Source organism: Colius striatus, chromosome 15, assembly GCF_028858725.1.
Source record: "Colius striatus isolate bColStr4 chromosome 15, bColStr4.1.hap1, whole genome shotgun sequence".
NCBI classification, from domain to species: Eukaryota; Metazoa; Chordata; class Aves; order Coliiformes; family Coliidae; genus Colius; species Colius striatus.
Window position 1 is genome coordinate 22,324,819 of NC_084773.1, and position 22,998 is coordinate 22,347,816.

Consider the following 22,998-nt stretch of genomic DNA (forward strand, 5'->3'; position numbering starts at 1 on the left):
TATCCTCCCTATGAGGGAGCTTTGTGGCCATCTGCCTATTTGTATCTTGATACAACAGTCTGTTGTGAGCCTGAAGTGAGTTTGTCAAATTGTGTATCTGATATGAAGATCCTTAAAACTACTTATTTATCCTAGTAGCTACTCTTGAAGGAAAAACTACTCATACGTGTGAAGAACTATGAATCAGCAGAATTAATTAGCACATTTATTTGCATTAGGATTCAAGTTTTGTGCTTGTTTTTTTCCCCTCTTATTACAATCTTTATATTCTGTTTGAGAGAGGAAATGGAGAACTTTATAGCATGAGATTCAAATACATAAATTTCTTATTTATATAAGAATACAACAGGGACAAAATTCACAATTCCATATTCAGTCACACTGAGCAGACATTATAACATTATTACATCCCAGAACATGCCAATATAGTCTTCATTTGTGCAATTATTTCACAGCAGCACCAGGAAACAAAACAGTTCAAATGGAGAAACTGGCAAAAACAATATTAGAAAACTATGAATATATAAACTAGTACTTGCCTCCATCACTTGCCCTTTAGCATGGCTGACATACAGCAGTCCCTCCACTGAACAAAACTGCAAAAGAAATCAGGTATGAGGTGCAGTTCTTGGAAATGGGAAAAAAAGATGTACACAAACAACAAAGTGAGCATGGTTCCAACTTCTATTTTTAAAAAAATGTATTTATTTTCATTGAAATGCAAATGCCTCTGGAAGCTGGGCTATTTTAAACACTTCCAAATAACTGAAGAGATACAAATACAATTGAAGCTAAAACTGAATTTTTCAGAGTTAATCAAGAAGTTCTCGTGAAGGAACATTTTCTCTTGGAGTTTACCGCCACCAGTATGCACTCAAGGCACAAGTAGATTCCAGTGCTCCAGCCTGCAAGGACAGACTGGTCTGCACAGATTTTATCTTCTTTTCTTAGGTCATTAAAACGTTCTGGGCATAGGTCAAACAGCTTGCTCTTGTTTATCTGCACTTCACTGAACAGGATGCGAGAATTGTGAACACTGCCAAACACAAGCACCTTTCAGTTCACAGGGAAGCCTCTGTCCCTTTGGCCCAACTGCTACTGTGTATAACAGCAACCTCTTCCAGGAGGCCACCAAAACCAACCTCTGTCCACTTCAACAATATAATCCCTGTGCAGCACCCCTTGATAACAGCAGAACACCTCACACTGGACACATCTGTGCAGAGACACAGTCATGGATCCAATCACAGCCTTCTCAGAGAACAAGTGTGAAGGCGTCAAAGGTCTGAGTCCAGACTAGGCAAAACATGCAGTGCCCTAGGATACCATCCTGGCTTTGCTCTCCTTTCCTAAAGGAAGGAACAGAGTGTTTCAAGGGCATTTTGATGTTGCGTTTCCCATTTCTGTGACAAGTCCAAGGTAAGGCCAGATGCTTGCTAGAAGAATGCAACAGAAGGCAAGAAGAGAGGGCTGAGGGCAGACACAATAACCTCATTTGTCTAGTCAGTCTCACATAGTACTCTGAAACATAGCTCAATTACCCAGGTTTTCCAAAGGTGATTACTCAGCAAGCTCTTGAGAACAGGGATAGCGCTCACAAGAAGTACTACAAGACTCTGCACAACTGGGCCATTTTGGCTATTTATTACACCCCAGATTTCCACCTCCAAGATGACAGCAGAGATAAAGGAATGTTAATCAGAACTACCTAAGTGGAATGCTAGAATATGAAGAAAGTGATGACAGCAAATACGAAGAACTTAGGAAAAAAATGAACATACTCATTTTTTAAGATGATCTTGACACAGAAGAAATATGATTGTAGAAATGTAATGAGCGGAGAATTAGGCACAGTGTATGAAGTATTGTTAACATATAAGGTGCTACTAACAGAATCTCACAGACATTCTACTTGAGGAAGACAGCAGTAATAGAGTAAATTATTCAAACCAAAAAGCAACTGGATAGTGGCATGACTACCCAATACCTGAAGAGACCGGTATATTTCACTATTGTAAGAGAACAATTTTTAGGAAGTCAGAGTGGAAAACTGGGGCAAGAATAGAAGAAAAAGACTTGCAAGAAATAAGATGGCAGAATACAAGGGAAAAAAAAGGCCATAAAACAATACTATTTCTAATGGAAAGGATACATATAGCTTAAGATATAATTCCTCCTCAAAAAAAAAAAATTCACCCAAGAAAATATTTCCTAGCATTCTAGTGAAGTACAGAAATTAAGTGAGGGCTATGGGGCTAGGAAGTTCCCCCTGCTAGTCACAACCCTGACACTGACAGTATTCCATTTACGAAGAACTGTCCACTTCTCTGGAGCAGAGGGAGAGAGTCAGTCACCTTTTCCCGTGCCTTCCCCATTTTCAAGGAATGAATGGTCATTTCAAAGGGTTTGTCAGCAGATTTTATGCTTTGGCACACCAAAATGTATTCTCTATTTCTGCCACTGCATCCATTAATAGTTCACATGCTTGTGCTGTTCAAGAGTGGCACGTTCACAGACATATTAGACAGTGATTTTTCAACATCAGTCTCTTCTCAGATCTACCTCCTGTTGAAACAGTTCCCTCCTGTAACTATATATTTAATACCGCTGACCGACAAAATTAATGAAAACGGTTTTTTTGTCCTGAAAACTCAAATATTAATCCTGTACATAGAGGAAAATTGAACTCAAGTCACAGATAAGCAGACACAAACATTCTCTTAACAGGCAATAGATCTCTTTCTCCTTCCAATTAGTTTTTAATAAACATCTTTCTGAATACACTCCATATCAGAATCAAGCATATTCAATATCAAACACAGGCAACCTCTAAATTACTGCTGTCCTGTAACAAGTACTGCGCCTTGAGTGCTGTGACCAACGGTTCTTTTGCAGTTAGATGTTCACAGTATAAGGACCAAAGACATACATGTCAAAGATTACAGATTTTCCTTGCTCCTTAAGAAAATGCAGTGGCAAAAGGTGAGTGACTGGTTTTCAGAGATGCTTCTACTGTTTTGCAGTACAACCAATTGCTACTGAAAACCTCCATCCCTCTTTGCACATTCCAGTAACTCAGCATTTATGCTGTTGTCTGAATCAATGCTATGAAGTAGAGGAACCAGTACATAATCATTCAGGCCTTGGCATATGCTGTAAACATGAAAATAAAGCAAAACAGGTCAGCTATATTTCTATAGCTTGCAAGCTGTGATTTTAATAGAAGACTTTCAAGAATGTGTTGCTGCACCTAGAGCTGATATTCTGCAATTGTCTGAATGCAGAGCAATGTTACTGGTTCCACATCCAGCAGAGCTTTGAACGCTCCTACACTGTATTGAATTTCTGTTACTTCCCTAGTTTCCAGATGAAAAAGCTCCCCAACATACAAAGGCTGAGAAGCTGCCTTAAGGTTATGTAAGACTTCTAGAGCAGAAAACCAAACTTAAAATTTACCCTTGTAAGGTCAGTCACACCTATATGATCTCTCACTGCTGCCACCTTCTGATTGGCTTATGAACACATACTGTACAGCACCACATCTGGAACCTACCAAAACCACTTTAAAAACAGCCTTTCATGAGAGAGGCCACACACAGGCTACTTTCCAACAAATTAATAAAAGCACTGCTTCACGAAAACTAAATCAAAGTTAAAGAAAGATTTAACTGGAGCCTTCTGATTTGCCAACATTCACAAGCGTATACGTCATACACAATTCCTTGAAATCTTTTTGTGAACGTTGTTAAAAGTTCAGAGACAACAACAAAAATGCAGCCTGCAGGTATTTTAAGAACAGAACAAATTTTATGGAACTGAGTATATACAAAGACTTCTCATAAAAACCATCTGGTTTCCTAGACATAAGAGGAAACTTGCCTATTAGCAAGTCTTTCTTTTTAGCAAGGGGGATTAAAAAACAGTAGTTTTACATTGGGTCTGCCACAGGCATGTAACTATGGAAGAAGTTACACGAGGCTGCAATTTACAACCACACCGTTTGCCAAGAGATGATTGACAGCTGACACCTTCACTTGATTCAGTGATTTGTTTCAGAAAGTCATATCCTTATGCTCTCTTCTTCAAAAAAAATTGAAAGGAAGGACAAACTGTAGCATTTCCTCAAGAACACCTTTGCCTTTTGCTAAACAGAAAAAAAGCTGTAACCCCATTTACATGTTCTACAAACCAGCCAGCTACATATTCTGAACTTGGTGCTTCACTGGAGGGCATCTGAAGGAATCATCTCCACTCACAGACCAAGCAGGGATCCAAGACTGGTCTTTTGCAATACAAGTAGTATGACACAAATAGCAATTTGAAGAATTTCCAGCCTCCTTTGCCCCCACGACTCATTTTCGGTACCACAGCATGACATCCCACCATTTTAGTTGTTGTAGACAGAGCTTTTTCTGGGGCTGTGATGTGAATCACAAGAACAAGAAAATTAACTCATCTTTGAATGAAAACAGGACTAGGGGAATAATCTGAACAGAGAGCAAGTTCTAACTATGGGATAAGGTTAAAGAAGAGAGGCAGTACAGAGATAAGGCACAATTACTCCAAAATGGTGTTATCAAAAACCTTGTATCGATTCTATGAGCTTCACCAAGGAGTCATCAAAGTAAAAATGATTTCATTTTTACAATTCAAATACTGTGTTTTTTAAGTTGAGAAACTACCTTCTGCAAAGAAGGGAGAAGTATTAAGCAAACATTCAGAATATTCAGTGAAGAAGAAAGCTCTGTGTGTATGTAAATAAGGAACAAGTAGATTTACAAGAGTTAGTGGCTAATCTTATCTTTAGCAGCAAGACATTTTTCACTAGATGTCTGCATATCCTCACAATTTGAAGCCAGAGCTCAGACCTGAGTAGACAAACAATGAAGATCTGTATATTAGTTGTGGCATTTTAATAAGATAACTCTCTACATTCCAGCATGTAGAAAAGACATATGCAATTGTACTGTGATTATCGAGAACTTGAGCAGGGAAAAGAACAACACAGACACTTCAGTCCCAAGTGGGGAGTCCAAAACAGGCAGCAATTGCTGGGTCCCTCCCTATGTTCCAATTTCACCACAGCAGATGCAAAAGTTTCATCAATGTAGTTAAAACCTGCTACTGAATTACTTCCTTTAGAGGCAGGAGCTTATATTGAGCCTGTTCGGAGTAGTACAGCAACACTAAAAGCCTACTTTCAAATACTGAACAAATTCTGTATCTGCAAAGATGAAAAGAAGTAGTTCGGTTTCATTTAGCTTCCCTCTCTTTAAAGAAATCTTTCACTGGAACAGATGTAATTCCTTGAAGCATCTCAAATGTTTCTGTGGTCAGCTGCACTCCTACTACCCACTTTTCCTATTAACACTTGCATTATCCAGATCAGATTCTCCAGCCTTTGGAAAAATGCAACATTACTAGGCCATGCCAAATATTTTTGCAGAACCTTTTCAGGAAAGGCAAGGGGGAATAGACAAAAGCTGCTCTTATCCTCATTGTCTATCAGGGAATGGTAAACTGTGTCAAAGCGGACTCTAATGTAAGGAATAAGGTAACCACAAAGTGGAAAAACAGGTACTTTCATTCCACTTTCAAGGAAAGACAAAAAGTTACACTACAGTTATTTTTTTGGCATTATACAGGCTTTTAAGTGTGCTAGTCATAAAAAAAATGAGAGGCGATCTGTCGCTCATTTTTCACTCCTATTAGACTCCCTTGTCACAATGTCAGTACAGAAGCTGGCAAGACTTGGCACCTCTAGTTCTAAAAGAAAGCTTTATTCCAGGTTTGGAGTTGTAAGAGGGTTAAAGCAAGTTACGTTAGCAGGCTTGTAAGGAAAGATGTCATCTACCACCAACCCACACTACATGCAGTTTTAACACTTGCTTTTAGCCCTAAATTTTGGAAAGTATCACGTTTACAGTGACTTGTGAAACAAGAAAGCAGAACCAACCTGGCAAAGAGCAGTAAAATACTCCCCCTGATGACTCAAAACCAGTATTAGTTCTCCGATCTTTCAGAAGTGTTGACTTACTTAGACTGAAAGACAGACCAAAAGAGGTTTTCATTCAGAGCAGCAAAATCACAATGCTTTTCCCATTGATGGGAGTGCTCTTAGTACCAGGTACATGAAAGCCTTCCACTGATATTTAGCATCAGATCAGTTACAAAGTACAAGTTTTATTTAGAACAGTTTACAAAGATTAACTCAAACCATTTTCAGTCCCAAAAGGGGAAAAAGACTCCTAATCCAAAACACTGATAATCATCCCCATACAGCAACCCAGATCTTTAACAGGTTTGCTCTGAACAGTGTACCTTAACCACTCCCTACAGACATAAAACTTGGACTGGAAGCAATAGGCATCTCAGGTATGAGAATACCTGAAAAGTTCTACTGCCTTAACAACATTGTCACTAGAAAAACCTGTTTGCAAGCTGCAAAACCTGACAGCTCGTTGTGACAGTATTGCTTAAAACAATTTGACACAAAACAGGTAAGACAAACACATTCCAATCAGAAGTTCATCACAGGACTCACTAACAAAATGATGGCTTATATTGCACTACCACTTCCAATGATCCAAGTTTCATCCCCACTCTTCAGAAACAAATTGTCCTTCCTGATCTTTCTTCAGATGAGCTACTCCAGGAAGCCTTTAATTATATGCAACTCTTTTTAAAAGTATATTAGTAAAACAGTAATGAACTTAATAAATTTTATTGCTTGTGCACTAATACAGAACCTCTGGTGTATCAAAACTTACATTAAAGTACGGTCACTGTTCCACATTTAATCTCCTCTTCTGGCATGTACATAATGAATATTTCACTGCAAGGCAAGATATGTTCAACTTTAGCCAACTAGTCTTGAGCAGGCTTTTAAAAGGAGTAGAGGCCTACATTTTTATTTCTAAAAATTTATTAGTTATGAAAATACTGATGCAAATCTAAGGTCCTCTTCTAATTAGAGAGAACACTGTACATAGCACAGCTAATAAGCCACACACACAAATGTGCTAGCTCTTCAGTATCTATCTCCTCACGCAACTGCACCAAGACAGCAGTTAACTCGGTGAATTTGATATAAAGAAAGCTGGCTTGACAACTTGCTTGTCAATGGGAATCAAGTAGTCATGCATTTAAAGCCTCAGTCAAAATCACTGTTTCCTCCCACATTCATGGCAGAGTCTACATTTAAAAAAAAACCCACCACATTAAATTTTTACCCAAAACAGCACAAAAAAGAAGATTTGTTTGAAATATGGCTGAAGTTTACCTGCCACTAAGAAGATGCAACTGTTGTTCAATTTTGCTATCCACCAGAACTCTCATGTCACTTTCTGCAGACCTGCTTCCCAGCCAGCTGGACCCCCAGCACATATACAGCTATATGTCCCATATAAGGCATATCACTTGCTACGGGGTGATTCCTCCCCAGAAGCAGAACTTTGTATTTCCCTTTCTCGAACTTCAGGAGGTTCCTGTCCAGGTACCTATCCAGGTACCTCTGAATGACGGTACAATCATGTGGTATTCCAACTTCTCATCTTGTACTGTCAGCAAACTTGTTCAGAGTGCACCTGGTCCCATTATCTAGGCCATTGATGAAGAGGTCAAACAATATTGGACCATGTATCAACAGGGATACTCCACTAGTGACTGGCCTACACCAGAACTTCACGTGGAGGTGGATGGGAAACCAGCTGAACAGTTTCTTATCCACCTCAAGCGTCCACATTTACAGCCCGTACTTCCTCATTTTGCCTGTGAGGTTGCTATGGGGGAATGATCCATGATGGGTACTGAAAGGCCACAACAGAACTTTTTTATATAACAATTATTTTTTTTTAAAAAAACCCCAATAACTCCAATTAAAAAGCCCTCAGAAACGAACTTTCACCCATCAGGGTGAAAAAAATATCACATCTTTTTCACAACGATATTGCATCAAGTCACAAGGCAGATTAGTAATCTTTGCTTTTATTGCACAATAGGTTCCTTTCTCCAGCATTTCTGGTATGAAAGAAGTTGTTTTGCAACTTAAGAACAAATTTGTTCAGGTAGTTCCAGTTTTAGTAAATACCATTTTTTGCACCAAATTGTTGGCAAATACCTATCAATTGCTCTCCACTGCCACCAAAGGACATACATGAATTGTGCTGCAACTCATTATGATCCTTGCTACAGAACTTTTTACAGATTTCTTTTAGATTGCTACTTCAGACTTTGAAGATCAACAGAACCTGATGGTGCATCATGACATTAACTACCAAAGGCACAGAACAGAGAATGCAGTTCCATGAGACAGCCACATCAACTGCTATTTTAAAGCACCACCTCACTGAACACCACAGGCATCCGCTCTTGAGATGACTCAGGTTACTCAATCACAATCCCGGTGCAAAGTATGGAGAGAAAACATCTCAGGCAGTAAATCAACATGAATATCTAACAAAAACAACCAACATTGGAATACAAGAATGTCTGCAAATCACGGGTTTTCTTACATCATCTCATCAGAAGCAGATCCCTATCTGGGGAACAACTCCAATGGAGAAACATCACTCCAACCAACTAATGTCTTTTATTTTTTCTAACAGGACAAAAATACTCTTCTCGGGATGCAACATGTTACTGAGTTTCTATGGTGAACTTTGAAATCAAGTAGCTTTTTATAGCACTGCTTAACGTATAGACATGCGTGTTACAACCACACTACAAACTGCAGCATTAGAGAACTATATAGACCAGCTTAGGCATTGGAACAGTCCTATTATATTTACCCACCAATGAAACTACTCTGCCAGACTAAGAAAGGTGTCATCCAACAATAATCCTTTACCATTACCTTCCAGAGCTAGTAAGAAGCTAACATTGAACTAGGAGTATTCAACAAGCGATTGCTGATTGTCTTCTAATGAGGGAGAGAGGCTACAGCTCCTACACCAATAACATACAGCTGCTGGACTTTCGCAGAGGTTCAGACATCTGCAGAGCACAGTAGTTCTCAGCCTAAAAGCTGCCACCCTCAAACCAACTGAATAATATTAGAGATAGCAACAGTTCTTTCCTTTTTGAAGGCATGATTATCTTTTTGAGTCCCACATAACATGACTAGAGAACAGAAAATCCATGCTATTCTAGCACTTCCTTAATAATCTTGCATAAAAATGGTGGGTCAGCAATAGTGAGTCACTGACAGGTCGTGGAGTTTATTAAAATACAAGCATTCAAAAAAAAGTTAAGCGTCAGTTTGAAGGAGTAAAGATCCTCCGTGAAGTTTCACAGCTATCAGTGCCTACAGCAATTATCTGTGCAAGTGTATTGTTTTACTTTGTCATCAGCAGAGACTGCCTGAGGAGACAAGGCCTGAATTCACAGTAGGTATAGCTTCGTAGCTCCAGAGAGACCTGAGCTGACTCACTGTTATCTTCACAAACACACATATAAAAATAAAGAGAAATTGGCTAAAGTAATTGGATTACAGGTTGTGTCTCTTTCAGTGGAAGTTTGAAGTCTGACCTTTTATTTCAGCAAAACCCTTTAAAAAAAGAGGAAGAATGACTTTACTTCCTGGATAAAAAGCATACTTCAACAGAAGCTTACAATTACACAAAATTAATTTTAAAAATGTGAGGACAAGGATTAACTGTGTTGTCACAATTAAAAGATGCTTTTACAGTAATGACCTTGATATACCTTATTACTGGAGCTTCTTTTTAAGCTATTTACACATGAAGAGTAACTTCAGCCCTCAAGCCCCACCAACCTGCACCAAGAATCTAAAACATGCACTAAGATGGTGATGGGCAGCTCAGCAAACCACTCCTGAAGCTCTGGTGTGTTTCTCCAATTTTCATGCAATCAGCTGACAGGAAACAAAAACCACTTTTCTGCCCTACACCATTTTAACATACTGCCAGAGCCAAGTAAAAATGCCCAGGTTAGGCTAGGAAATGTTTAAAATTTGTTGCACCAGGTTGTGCCTGCTCGTAATAGAGAAATTTAGCAAGCTATCACCCCTTACCCCTAGCTCTGCTTGTAGGGGAATGACAGGTGGGATAACTGCAGTACATACAAGGATCCCCTTCCCAGCCACAGCACTTCACTGCCAATTACAGTTTACATTAGCATGGCAGACTCAGTCCATTTTGCTCTCCTGTTACAGAAACAGCCTCATCAGGCTATTAAGCCAGACAAGTAGGTAGGTTAGATCTCTGTCCCTCCAGTATTGTCTCAGCCTGAACCACTGGAGCTCATGAATAAATTTCCCAAGAACAGCGTGTCTGCTAAATACATACTGTACAGCACTGTGGCATGCTGAACCAGGCAGGTATCCACTTTCAACACACAAGCTTTCCTTTAAAAAAAAAAACAACTAATGAACAACCAGCCTCTTCTGGAAGACAGAGATGTGTTTGGCTACCTTTCGGTGTAACCCACAAATAACTGACAGGACTGCCACTTCCCTGGAGTATTAGCATGAACACATACATCGCTGAAGACAATCACGTCCAGGTATGAAAGAAGAGTCAATGGATGTTATCAGTGCACACTGGTCTCCTCTAACAGAGGAAGTTAGCTGGCTTCCTCATGCCAGGTCTAGAATTCAATATGAAAATACAGCTAAAAGCCAGAAGGTAGACTACAGCTGCACAAGCTGGTGAATTTCTTCACTTCTTAAACAGCAAAGATTCTCCATCTTCTGTTATGTGGGTGGGACAGCCATATAGCCACAAAGCAAAGCCCACCTAGTTCTGCTCCAGGCAGACTGCCCTACAGGTACATCACAGGCAGACTGCCCTACAAGACTGCTGCTTTCTGTAAGCAAAGAGACCACTGCACTATGACCTGTGTACAGAAAAGGCAAGTAAGACCTGCTTCTTTTCTAGCCTTCATTGAAAATGCTTTACAATTCAAGACAGGTTATCTTCTAACTCCATCTGAATGCTGTACCTAACCAAACAGAGAAACCACCCTGGCCTCCCAGGTGCATTTCAATGACTACTTAAGGTCAGTCACATGCTGAGAAGATCTCTACAGACCATGGTGTCTTTTGAGATCTGAATAGGCAAGCAGTGAAGGCTCAGACCATACAACATGAACTCTTCTGAAAGGAATCCTGAATATCCCTATAGCACGTTCAAAAAAGCCACCCTCCATACAATGCCAGCTGGATATTATGCTGCCTACACAGTCTCACTGCACACTGGTATATTCCATTGCTGGAAAATATATGCCCGGAGTTCTCTTTACCCTATGACCAGATGGCCTTCTCTTCCCATTTGTTTTAAGTCATAGTAGTCATACATACCTCAAAATTGCTCAGGTTAGCTCGTCTCTTTGCATAGATATGCTCACAGTTGTAATCCAAATGTCTTCAACAGAGGTCTGATTTTAAAAATACTCAGAAGTATAAATTCCATAGGAAACAGGAAAGTCCAAGGAGGAAAGGAGATAAAATTTATCAGCTTCTACATTTGCAGACATCTGCAGTCAGTAGTGTAGGTCATTTCTGGAGTAAATCTTGGCAACACAGTTTCTTTGTAGAGGAGAAAGACCTGCCAAAATTAACAAGCACAGTAAAAAACAACATTAAGATCTGATAAGAAACAAAACCCTGCCACAGATTCAGTCTCCTTCAGAGACAATAATTAACTATTATTTGAAGTACTTGGCTTCTGCTAGCTTTGACATATTTAAAGTTTGGAACAGCCTCTGAAGTTACCTCATATTCCAAGTACTTTAACCTAATATACTATCTCAGTGAGGAAACTTTTCTAAGCATTCAGGTAATGCTTGATGACAACGGAGCACACAACACAATGTCACATTGCAGAGTGCCTTGTTTCAGACAAAACTTCCCAACTCATTATATGTCTCGACGTTCACTGCGTATTTTCACACAGGACTGCTTGTGTAGCCAGTGTCAGACTGAAAAACTAAGCTGCTGTCCAAAACAAGGACCAACACAGAGAGATGGAATTCCAACATAGCCTGGATATCAGGTATATACTAGAGGAGTTTCTGCATAGCATAAATACTTAATAGTACAGGTATGCTTCTGAACTTACCTAATTTGGATTTTAGTTATAAAATGCAAACTCTTGGAGGCAGAGGCTGCTTATCTCCTGTTTGTATTTCACATAGTATGGCAGATCTAGGTTCCAAATCAAAGCTGTTCAATGTTATTGTGACAGAAGCTTTTGTACTCTTGGTACAACAGTAGGGTTCTTCTTTGCAAATAAAAAGTGTTAGGTAGTTTTGTATTACCATAAAAAGTCTCTGAAAGCATTAAGAGATTTCATTATTAAGAGATGTCATTTGCAAAGACATTTAACTCTATACAATCACTTGTTTCCTCCTCCTTTCTTTTTCCTTCTGTGACCATTTTAACATGCTTGGCCAGAGGAACAATTAAAGAATTTGGAGCTTATATTCAAGCTGAAAGAGTCAGTTCCCTGTGTGGTGACTACATCCAGTGTCTTGACTGTTTAGGGGTTTCAAGAATTTTAATTTATGTATTCAAATCACAGCAGACTACTGACTTTCTAGCAGTGCTGACAAATCACATCTAGCCTGACAGCTTTATATTGCATTTCATTTATGTATCTTCACCTTTTCCAAAGATGTCAGTTTATTCATTATTATGCACTATGTCGAGTTCACATAGCCACAGACCGGCTGAGGTTGGAAGGGACCTCTGGGGGTCATTTGGTCCAACCTCCCTGCTCCGGCAGGGCCAGCTAGAGCTGGTTGTCCAAAAACCAGTTGAACAACTCTCCCCAGCCCTAGAGAGTTAACATGGGACCTCTATTAGTTATAAAGAAACTCATATCCTCATGAAGAGGGTACAATCTCTGTAAGTACCATTTCATCAAGGAGTATCCAAGCATATTGCAGTGTTCAGCTTTCACAACACCTTGGAGGACAGACAGAAGAAGGGAGAACCAGTAGCCACATTTTAGGAGTGAAGAGACTTTATGTCCATCAAGGGCAGCCATTTAGTCAGCTCACTGGAGTAATAGCTTAAACTCTGTGATGCCAGTTCCCGATGATCAGTTTTCTTTAGATGACAGCAATGAAACCAGCTGAGAAGAATACATCATACTGAGAAAAAACATTGGCGAAGCAAGTGAAGGGGAAGACTCCTCTAGACCTCGAAGCAAAAATTCTTAGTAACCCAGCCCAAGATATTATCATATCAGTTACTTTTGAATGGTTCAAAAACAATTCTCTGAAAGACCAGATGAGATACTGACATACGGTTTGGCTAACTGTAGCACAAACCAAAGCAACCTGCACAACAGAAATGCCATCAACTTACAGACAGGCATCAAACTATTCACCGGACCAGAACAGGAGCTGACTTGCTGGAATTCACCAATTTCCTAAATAAAGTACATCTTCAGATACAGAAAAAAATGCAGTCTTTCCATGATTACGATTTTGTATCTGAATTAGATGTAGCTTCGAATTATTGGGCTTTTACCTATGACTAAAGATGTGACAGAGTCCAAAGCATGGCGGAGATCTGCTTAAAAACTAAAACTCAGCAACTTTTTGTGGTATGGTGCTGGGGAGCAGACCTCAAACTTTTTAATGGCAAAACAGCATAACAGGTTGAAATTCAAATTTATTTCCAGAGCAAAATCTACACAAAGTAGATCTCCCTCCATTTTCAGTTTGATTTCATATTTTGAATTACTTCCTGATTGGTTGAGTAGGATAATCAGGCAGCTCAACTGGATAGAGCAGAATCAAAGCTCCAATAAACATGTCTATTTGGCACAGGAACCCTGTGAGGCAGTGAAGGTCACCGAGCAGCACAAGTCCTGCAAGCTGTGAGGCCCCACTGTGCCCAGACAAGAGAGGGATGAGAGCCCTCCAGTACTAAGAGAGGAACAATTCTCCCAGCTAGTGTACCTAGCTTTCCTCACCTCTGGATGTTTCCAGATGGACAATGTACTCTGAGAGGAGCATCGACCTGTTGACTAAACATGAAGCAATCCACCATGTTAACCTCGCTTAAGGCAGGACCAGCTGTGAGCAGCAACGACAGTGTTGCTTGCTCCCCAGACTCACGAGGACCCTCTTGCACTGGCTCAAGTTCAGGCATTACTACCTCAACAGCCACACTTGTAGCCCAGATATGTGTGAGGGGTTGCAGAAACATCTGATATTTAGGTTTGTGGCTGACACTGTTTCTGGTGCAGTGGTAGTTACATCACTCTCCTCCGTCTCTACATTTCCACTCAAATTTATATCTTTGCACCTTCTGCCCACTAAGACACTCCTTAAGTCCACCCACTGATCAAATCCTGCAGTGTAAATGCCTCAACTCCCCTCGCACACCTTGCTGACCACATGAACTGTTCCGAATGCACTGGGTGTGCGCAGTGCCATCGATGACAACAGCTGCACACACACGCCGAGCTGATACACAGTTTTGATTTGAAGTCTCGTGACTTTTGGCACCTGTAAAGCTCACCAGCCCCTGCTTTACACTGAAGCTCTCCAAAGGCCTCTCTCTGAACACGGGTTTTATAACGGCAAAACCCGAGCTCGCTCACACGTCATCAGTGTGAAATAATTAATACCTTAAATACCTCGTAAAAGAGAGCTGAAGTGGCACGGAACAGGTTACGAATACACCCAAACTTTACCTGCCTTAAGAAGCGGGGAGGGCGACCGTGGGGACCCTGCCGAGGGGCAGAGCCCGCGGTGATCCCGCCAGGCCCCGCCGCCGCCGGGCCGCGCGTGTTGAGGCTGCGGCGCCCGCCGAGCCGCCCCCCGCCCGCGCCGCTCCCGGCAACGCGGCCCGCAGCCAGCCAAAGCTGGGTGACCGGGGCGGGCGGCTCCCAGCCGGTGGGCGGCGACCCGTTCCCGGGGAGGGGAAGGCTCCGAACCGGCCACAGAAAAACGGGGCGGGGGCGGGGCGAGAGGGAAAGCGCGAACGGACAACAGGTCTGGAGGAGGCAGTTGAGACCGCCCGCGCGGGGCGCAGCCGCGGCCCACAGAGGCCCCGACCCGACCCGACCCAGTCCCAGTCCCAGTCCCAGTCCCAGTCCCAGTCCCAGTCCCAGTCCCGGCCCCGGCCCCGGCCCCGGCCCCGGCCGCAGGGGCACTCACCGGCCGAGCGGAGGCGCCCCGAGCGCGTCGCCAGCGGCTGCTCCATCCCCGCGCGCGCCGCCAGACCCGCCGCAGCTGCGCGACGTCAGCACGCACGCGCCAGCCGTGCCCCGCCCCCTGGCGGCCGCTTCCGGCGCTCACGCGCGGGCAGCGGGAGGCTCCTCCTCCGGCGAGGCCGCGCGCCCGCTGCGCTCCCGCGGGAACGGCGCCGCGCTGCCGGCTGCGCTGCTCCTGACCTCCGAGCTGAGCTGCGGACGCGTGCTGTGCCCTTCCCGCCCCGGCCTCTCCTCGCGGCTCTTTGTGCAGCACCCGCTGCGGGGCCTGTGTGTGTAGCGCTTGCCAGGGAGAGGCCTGGCGCGGAACAGCTTTGCCCTGCCTGAGCTCTGATGTGCAGCCCCTTGCCCCGAGCAGTAGCTCCTGCTGCCGCTGGAGCCTCGGTGCGGGCGTCCCGTTCCTCCTTTGGTCCTGATGCAGCGGTTGTATCTGCTCCCGTTGGTGCCTGTGATGAACAGTGGTCACTTGAGAGTCTCTGCGTAGCAACAGACTTCAGGAAGGATTCATAGGTGGCATCAGGTTGCAAATTGGTTTGTGATCTCTGCCATATGAAATAGTGGCTAGGGTTGTGACGACCATACAGAAACTTCTATAATAGTGAGATGGTGGTGTACATACTTCAGAAGGGCTACTTGGTCAGCTGCTTCTGGTTCTCCACCATCATTTTCACCTAACAGCAAGTCAAATGAAGGGCTCCAAGAAGAAATCAAAGACTAGGATCTCAAAGATGCTGTTTCAGTTGACCTGACCATCTCTCGTCATCTGAAAAATTATGTGCGTGTGTATTTTTAGAAGGCTGCTCCCTTTCTGGAAGCTGATTCAATGAGGAAAAAAAAAAAGCACCTTAATCTGTATTTGTCTGGTGCAATTAATGTATTTAGCAAAAAAAAAAGTTGGAATTTATACAACTTGACTTTCCAACCAGTGCTCATTACTTGTTACATTTCTTTTCTCATACAGCTCAAGAATTAATGAACACTAGCCAGTACTTTTTCCCACTCATATGCCTTCCTCTCAGCCCCCAGCTATCTTTTCTCTCCTCATCTCTGCCCCAAGTCACTCTTGCCCTGAAGCAAGAGCAGAGCCTGGCTGCCACAGGTTGTGGTACGCGGAAGGCAAGAGCTGTATGCTGAATCCATGCACTGCCACTTGAAGTGACAGCCACAAGGCGTGCAGAGAGCACACAGATCCTGATATGTCAGGGAAACCTAAAGGCAAGAAACAAGAGATGGTGCATCTTTACCTACTAAAGCAAATGTGCACCACTGACACAGTCAGATCTCCACTGAGGAGTCACATGTGTGATGGATATATTATCTGTCAACAGCCTCTCCGTGCTTGCTGCTTTCCTTCTCTGACAAGTCAAAAGTAAAACTGACCAAAAGCAGTGAGTGAACCTGACTGGCTGAGTTGCATCAGCCAACTTCAGAGTGTACACAATGTAAACAAACAGCATACACAGTGGTATTTATATGAAAAATATTTTTTCATTATTTATTAAGAATAAATATTAAAGTAAGCAACAAAGTGTTAGATCTTCAGTTGACATCAAATTTGGCTTTAAACATGTAAGTCTAATAACTACAACCTGATTAAGAATATCAGATTCAAACGTTCATGGGAAATCTGTGGTTTTAGACAGAAGTGATGTATCAGGTAGCCAAGGAAGTAATTAAGAGTACAATTATTCCTCTCTGCAGGTACTCTGATGGCTCGTTATATTCCTTCTTTACATACATTCTAGTAGGACCCTGTACTGTGTAATTAGTTTCCAAAGAAAGGGTTTATATTCATTTATATATAAAAAAATCCAGCTTGTGGAATGATTAGATTTTCCTTCCTATGCCTTGCTCAGAACATAATTCACACTACCCTAGTCAGTTCTTACGATGTCACCTTCGGTTTGTTAGCGAGGCCTCTCAGTAAGAGGAGAGTCCAGCCTTCTAGCTATGAACCACTGTGCCTCCAGATTGGTTTTGGGATTCCTGTCCTTGTATAATCTTTGCTCTCTTTCAGTAGATAGTTGCTGGGAAAGAAACAAGTAGCAGACTGAGGATGGACATGAAATAACCAAGTGAACTGAATGTAATGGACTGATAAATTACATTCAGATTAAAGCTTACTTCTTTAATCCCCAGTCACTATAGAAACTAGCCCTGCCTGACTGCTGGGATACCATTTCAGAAGCACCAGCAGGCATCAGCTGTACTGACGGAAATTAACAAAGGACTAGGGAATTTGTTACAAAGAGAAACACAAGCTCAGGAGGCCAATTCTGGTTAGAATGGTGAATAATCTTTGCTGATCTGACCTGGAAAAAATGCACCTTTTAACTCAGCATCAGCTCTCAGAGAGGCCTTAAGCAAGAACCATGAGTTTGTTTTGTGACTGCCATCCTCCTGAAATCACTTTATATTTACAAGGCAATTTCATTCCTTCTTGCATAGCATCAGAAGATGTGGCTACATTATAGATGTCTCCCAATAAGGGAAGTATTACTGTGACGTACCAACAGATATCTGGGGATATGGTTCAGAATAATACTGGGCAGAGAGGAGAAAGAAATATTTTTTTATGGGTCACAAACAATTTTCAGTGTCTTACAAGGGCTTACTTTCAGGGTTTGGATGCCAGGCAGGATGAAAGATAAACCAGGAGATTCTGGTAGGGCCTAAAATTTGTTTTCCTTTTTCTTTTCAGTGGTTGGGTCTAGCTCCTGATCTCTGTTTCAGCAGCACAATAGCTCCTGTGCTATTCCCACCATTCCCTCTCCCCTGGCATCCTGTCTCAGTCCATAGCAGGAAAACCAGGAGGCAAATGTGTTAGTTCCAAACTGATGATATTGATATTCTTTGGCATTTGCCAGAGAATACCAAACACAAGATTCTCCTTTTATTACTCACTTTGGCTTACAAATGAGACATTGTTTTCTTGCTTTGTAAACTTTTTTCCATTTGTTCAAGCATTTCAGAGTAGCAAAGGCAAGGACACTGCCAAATGACCTTCTGCTACTGAGAACCTGACTCAGGTTGTGACAAACTTCCTCGGTTCCCTGTCAATTCAGCACCTTGCTGGGGTTCTTCAGCCCTTCAATGCTCAACTCAGGAATCAATCATTCCCCTTCCCACTCAGAGCCTGACCCAGGCCAAACTGTGCAGTCTGGCAACAGCCAAGACCCTCATCTGAACAGAGCAAAAGCATTTGTAGCCTGAACAAGCCTCCTTTTTCTTTAGGTCTGGTTCTGTAGCGGCTGAGTTTTAGCACTCCTTGTTGAAGCAGAAAGGTCTCAGCACTTGTCAGACCCTTTCTGTACCTAAGATTGCAAAAGGTGTATTTCATGAAATCACAGACTGGTTTTGGTTGGAAGGGGCCTCTGGAGGTCATTTGGTCCAACCTGCCTGCCCAGACAGCGCCACCTACAGTCAGCTGCCCAGGACTTTGTCCAGGTGGCTTTTGAATATTAACAAGGATGGAGACTCCACAATCCACTGTTGCTGGCTCATGTTTAAATTGGTGTCCATCAGGACCCCCAGGTCTTTTTCTGCCAAGCTGCTTTCCAGCTGGGTAGTCCCTAGCATATTTTGGTGCCTGGGGTTGTTTATCCCCAGGGGCAGGACTTTCAACTTCATGAGGTTCCTGTCAGCCCATTTATCCAGCCTGTTATGGTCCCTTTTGATGGCAGCATGACCCTCTGGCCTATCAGCCATTCCTCACAGTTCTTTGTCATCTGCAAAGTCCCTGGGCACCAAGCACCTTGCTGACTAACTTTGTTTCTGCCTACAACACTGCAGCAAACCTCAGGCATTTCTCCCTCTTTCAGGATGACCTCATTTTTCAAAAGTCTTTCATCTAATCAAGTCCAACTCTACAAAATCAATGTAGAATACTTAGAATGATATAGTGCTTCCCATGCTGATTCATCCACTACTAACAGTACTGCATTACAGGTAACAAGGTAGGGGGAAGGTGTTTCCCAAATTTCCAGATATAAGGAGTTTGAGGGTGAGAGGATGGGGGCCCAAACCAGCATAATGCTCAGCTCCCAGCAGGGAACATGGCTGGGCCCCACAGCTGCTCTGAACTACCCGTGCTGTGTGCACTCTACATTACCTTATTTCATGAATGGATTGTTGTTGACTCCCAGCAGTCCTCAGAGAACTAGAATGAAACCCTGAACATTTTTTAACCGGTAGTAGGGCAGAGCTGCTGCCGGAGTGTGAACTTCACTATGTGAAACTTACTTTTTTTTACCCAGCAGTGCCACCTGCTGCTCACATCATCTCACTGCAACTGGGCTGACAGTCTACCTCATCATCCCATGCCCATTGCTCCAAGTCTCTGTCTGTCCTGAAGTCCTGTGCAGAGAAGTGCACGTGGGCTCCTCCCTCCAGAGCTCTCCTGCACACATGGAGTGCGGGTGTGAGGGCAGTCTGAGTGCAAGGTATGGCACAGGGCACAGCTCCCCACAGCCTCGCTGCATTGCGGTCCAGCAGCTCCTCTTGCCCTCCCACTCTGTCTGCTTTTAGGGCTTTCACCCTGTGGGAGCTGATGGGCTGGATCACAAGTACCATTGCTGGCTGAGGAGCCCATGGTACAAGTGCTGCAGAGGCATCACCAGCAAGTGTGTGGTTCTCTGTTGTCATGATACACCTGAGAAAGCTGAGCTTTGGAGCAACATGCAAAGGCTGTGATGTTGGCCTGACTTGCAAACCGCTGGTGTTCAGACAGAACAAATTCTATGCATGCTCCTGACACATATAACATACTCTGAAGGCTCCTTTGATATGTCAGAGCTCTAATGAGCTGGTAGCACCTGTGCAGGTAGTAGGTGTGTACTTACGGTGTGTGAGGCCAGGGGGAGGGAAGGAAAGAAGGAAGGAATACAAAGGCCACTTTTGCAAATACTTACAGGATTGCTGCACTGTCCAAGCAATAAGGTGAGGATGATATGCAGGAAACTTGGCAGAGAGCAATCCTCCATCCCGTCTCTGCTCTGTCAGCCCAGGAGTTGCAGTAGGAAAATAAGTGGACTTGCATCTCTAGGTGCTTTACTGCCTCTGCAATAGCTTGCCCAAAACACAGGCATGCTGGAGGTCGTCCACACAAAGAAATCCTCACTGAGAAAGCAAAAGAGAGAAAAATATCACATTTCTCTCACGTCATTTTAGTGTCCATATAAGCACTGCAGGGCTTATAAACATGATTTTAAACTACAGGCAGGTTTTAAAGTTGAGTGTGCTGGAAATCCTCTTCAAGCAGGCACAAACCTAATTACGTGGGTAGATGACAACTTCCTTCTGTTGTGAGCAGCCTTTATATAGACCAGAAGACCTCTTAAGGAGCTGCTGGGAAAATTCCCTCTAGCTCTTCTTCCAAAGAGATCAAGTACATTGTCTAAGACTACTCAACATCCAAAGCTGTCTTGGACCAAACATGAGACATCCATCACTTCCGGGGGTATACTTTGCTTTTTAGTCAATGGCCCTGAACACCATAAAGACCAATGCCCTCATATTCACAGCACTCTCATGTCAGTCACATGATGCCTCTTCATTTTTCCTGTTGCTTAGAGCTTCTGGCTTTCAACCAAGAGACACAGAACCATTTTTTAACTGCTGAAAAAATCCAATTTTATTTCTTTTTTCTTTGAAGAACAAAGAAGAATTAAAAGGTTTGGATATAGCTGCCCAGGAGATATCTACATGACAGACCTCTGGAAACAGACAGGAGAGCTCCATAGCTCTTTCTGGCATGACTATCTGCTGCAGAAGAACACTATTATTGCACACAATGAGTGTTAAGAAAATGCACACACCAAAAAAGAAAAAAAGTCAGACTAAGCTATTATCTGATCTATAGCCATTCTGGACATTTCCACCATTTTTATTTCACACTGCTACTGGACTTTCCCTTGGTTTTGCATTTTTAACCCAAACTTTGTTGTGTTAAACTAATGTCTGAGACTCAAGAGAGAAATTATTTAATCCTTCCGCTGTATAAAATGGGAAGAATGCCTGAGCTGAGCAGGTAATGGAGTAATGAAACCTCTGAGAGCAGATCACTCTTGGGGGAGGGGGGTGCATACAACACAACTGTGTCATAGCAGAGGTTATGGGGTTCCACGTGGGCCAGATCTTCAGGAGGAATAAACCCCAGCATCTGGCTCAGACCAATTAACCAAGTGTCTGTCTCTAAGGGAAAGAAGTGGAGAGGCGTCATTCATGCTTCTGTCCCTAGTGTTCATGCTGCTTCTCTGATGCAACACTCAGCTACATCATGACCAGTGACAATGAATCAAATGGTAACATACAGCTCATTAGCCTGAACTCTTATAAACATGTCCACAGTACTGCATCATTCAGAGTGAGTGTTCATCCTTATCTGTGACCACAGGGACTTCATCACCTGTTTGCAATGTCTTGTTAGCAGCTGCTCTTGCTATCTGAATGTTTATCCTGCCTCACACTTCATGTTCACATAAAGGCTATGTGAGCTAAAGGAATTAAGTTTGTAACACTGAATTACAGACACAGATGAGGGCAGCTTGGTAAAAATGAGGCTTTATTCAAACCAATTTAGTGCTGAGATGGATTCAGAAAAGTGTTGGTTTTGGCTAGGCTATTTCTTTGTGGTAGCTTGCTTGTATGGACCATGTTTTGGGTTTGTGTTGGAAACAGTGTTGATAAGGCAGAGGTGTTTTGGTTACTGCTCAGCAGTGCCTACACAGAGTCAAGGTCTTTTCTGCTCCTCATACAACCCCACCATAGAATAGCTGGGGGTGCACAAGAAGCTGGAAGGGGACACTGCTGGGACAGCTGACCCCGACTGAACAAAGGGATACTTCAGACCATATGCAGTCATTCTCAGCATATAAAGCTGAAGGAAGAAGAAGGAAGAGGGGGGCATTTGCATTAATGACATTTGTCTTCCCAAGTAACCGCTGAGTGTGCCAGAGCCCTACTTTCCTGGGGATGGCTGAGCACCTGCCCGTGGTGAGAAGCAGTGAATGGATTCCTCTTTTGCTTTGCTTGTGTGTGCAGCTTTTGCTTTACCTATTAAACTCTCTTTGTCTCAGCTCACAAGTTTTCTTACCTTTACTCTTCCAGTGCTCTCCCCCATCCCACTGGGGGTTAGTGAGTAAGTGTCTGGGTAGTTCTCAAATGCCAGCTGGGGTTAAATCATAACAGGGAAACATGGAGAGATTCAGGTCAGTTAGAAATCTGACTATTATTAATTCATGAATGCATTTCTACATCTCCCCTCCAAAAAAAAAGTTCTTTCTAAACTTCAGCTGAAATACCTAAGAACTTTTTATCCACTGAAGTGCAGCTACCACAGGGATACAGCGGAAATGCGGAAACTGCAGGCCACTGAGTTATTCAGGCCACATGAGCTGGTTCAGGGAACAGACTGTGAAGTACAGACTTGTATAGAGCATATTCTCTTCGTTTTCAAGAGCCTGCTGGGTGTAGGCTCTGCATTGGCTGTGTGAGCTGAATATTCACAGTTTGCATAGGAGAACGAATCAGGTTGGGAAAAAAAAAGAAATGCAAGAATGCAGCAAGTCCTTGTTTTCTGTGCTTTTTTTCTGTCTTCCATTTTAACTCTGTGTATGAGACGAACAAGGGAATAAGGCTGGCCTGAGAACAGCATTATGCACACTGTGTGCCCTGACGTGTGGAGTATCAGTGAACTGGAAGATGATCTGAGGTGAGCAAATAATGCTAGACTTTGTGATGAATTCAGGTTACAGAGTTCAGATCCAGACAAAAACATCCAAATTTGGAATATTTTAATCTAGAAAGA

At 42.8% G+C, this 22,998-nt stretch overlaps 1 protein-coding gene across 3 annotated transcripts in view; it reads right to left on the reverse strand.

Annotated features, from left to right (window-relative positions):
- The window catches only part of TMCC1 (transmembrane and coiled-coil domain family 1), an 83,446-nt gene extending 68,221 nt beyond the window's left edge, over positions 1-15,225 (reverse strand). Inside the window, exons 1-5 of one of the 3 annotated variants that reach the window (XM_062008739.1) lie at positions 15,139-15,224; positions 12,877-13,097; positions 12,081-12,291; positions 11,321-11,567; positions 540-596 (exon numbers count right to left, since the gene is read on the reverse strand). The gene's annotated coding sequence lies outside the window, so the exon portion shown is untranslated. Of the gene's footprint in view, positions 1-539; positions 597-11,320; positions 11,568-12,080; positions 12,292-12,876; positions 13,098-15,138 lie in introns of all 3 variants that reach the window. The other 2 variants (XM_062008740.1, XM_062008737.1) reach the window with 2 other exon arrangements.
- Positions 15,226-22,998: the final 7,773 nt, after the last annotated feature.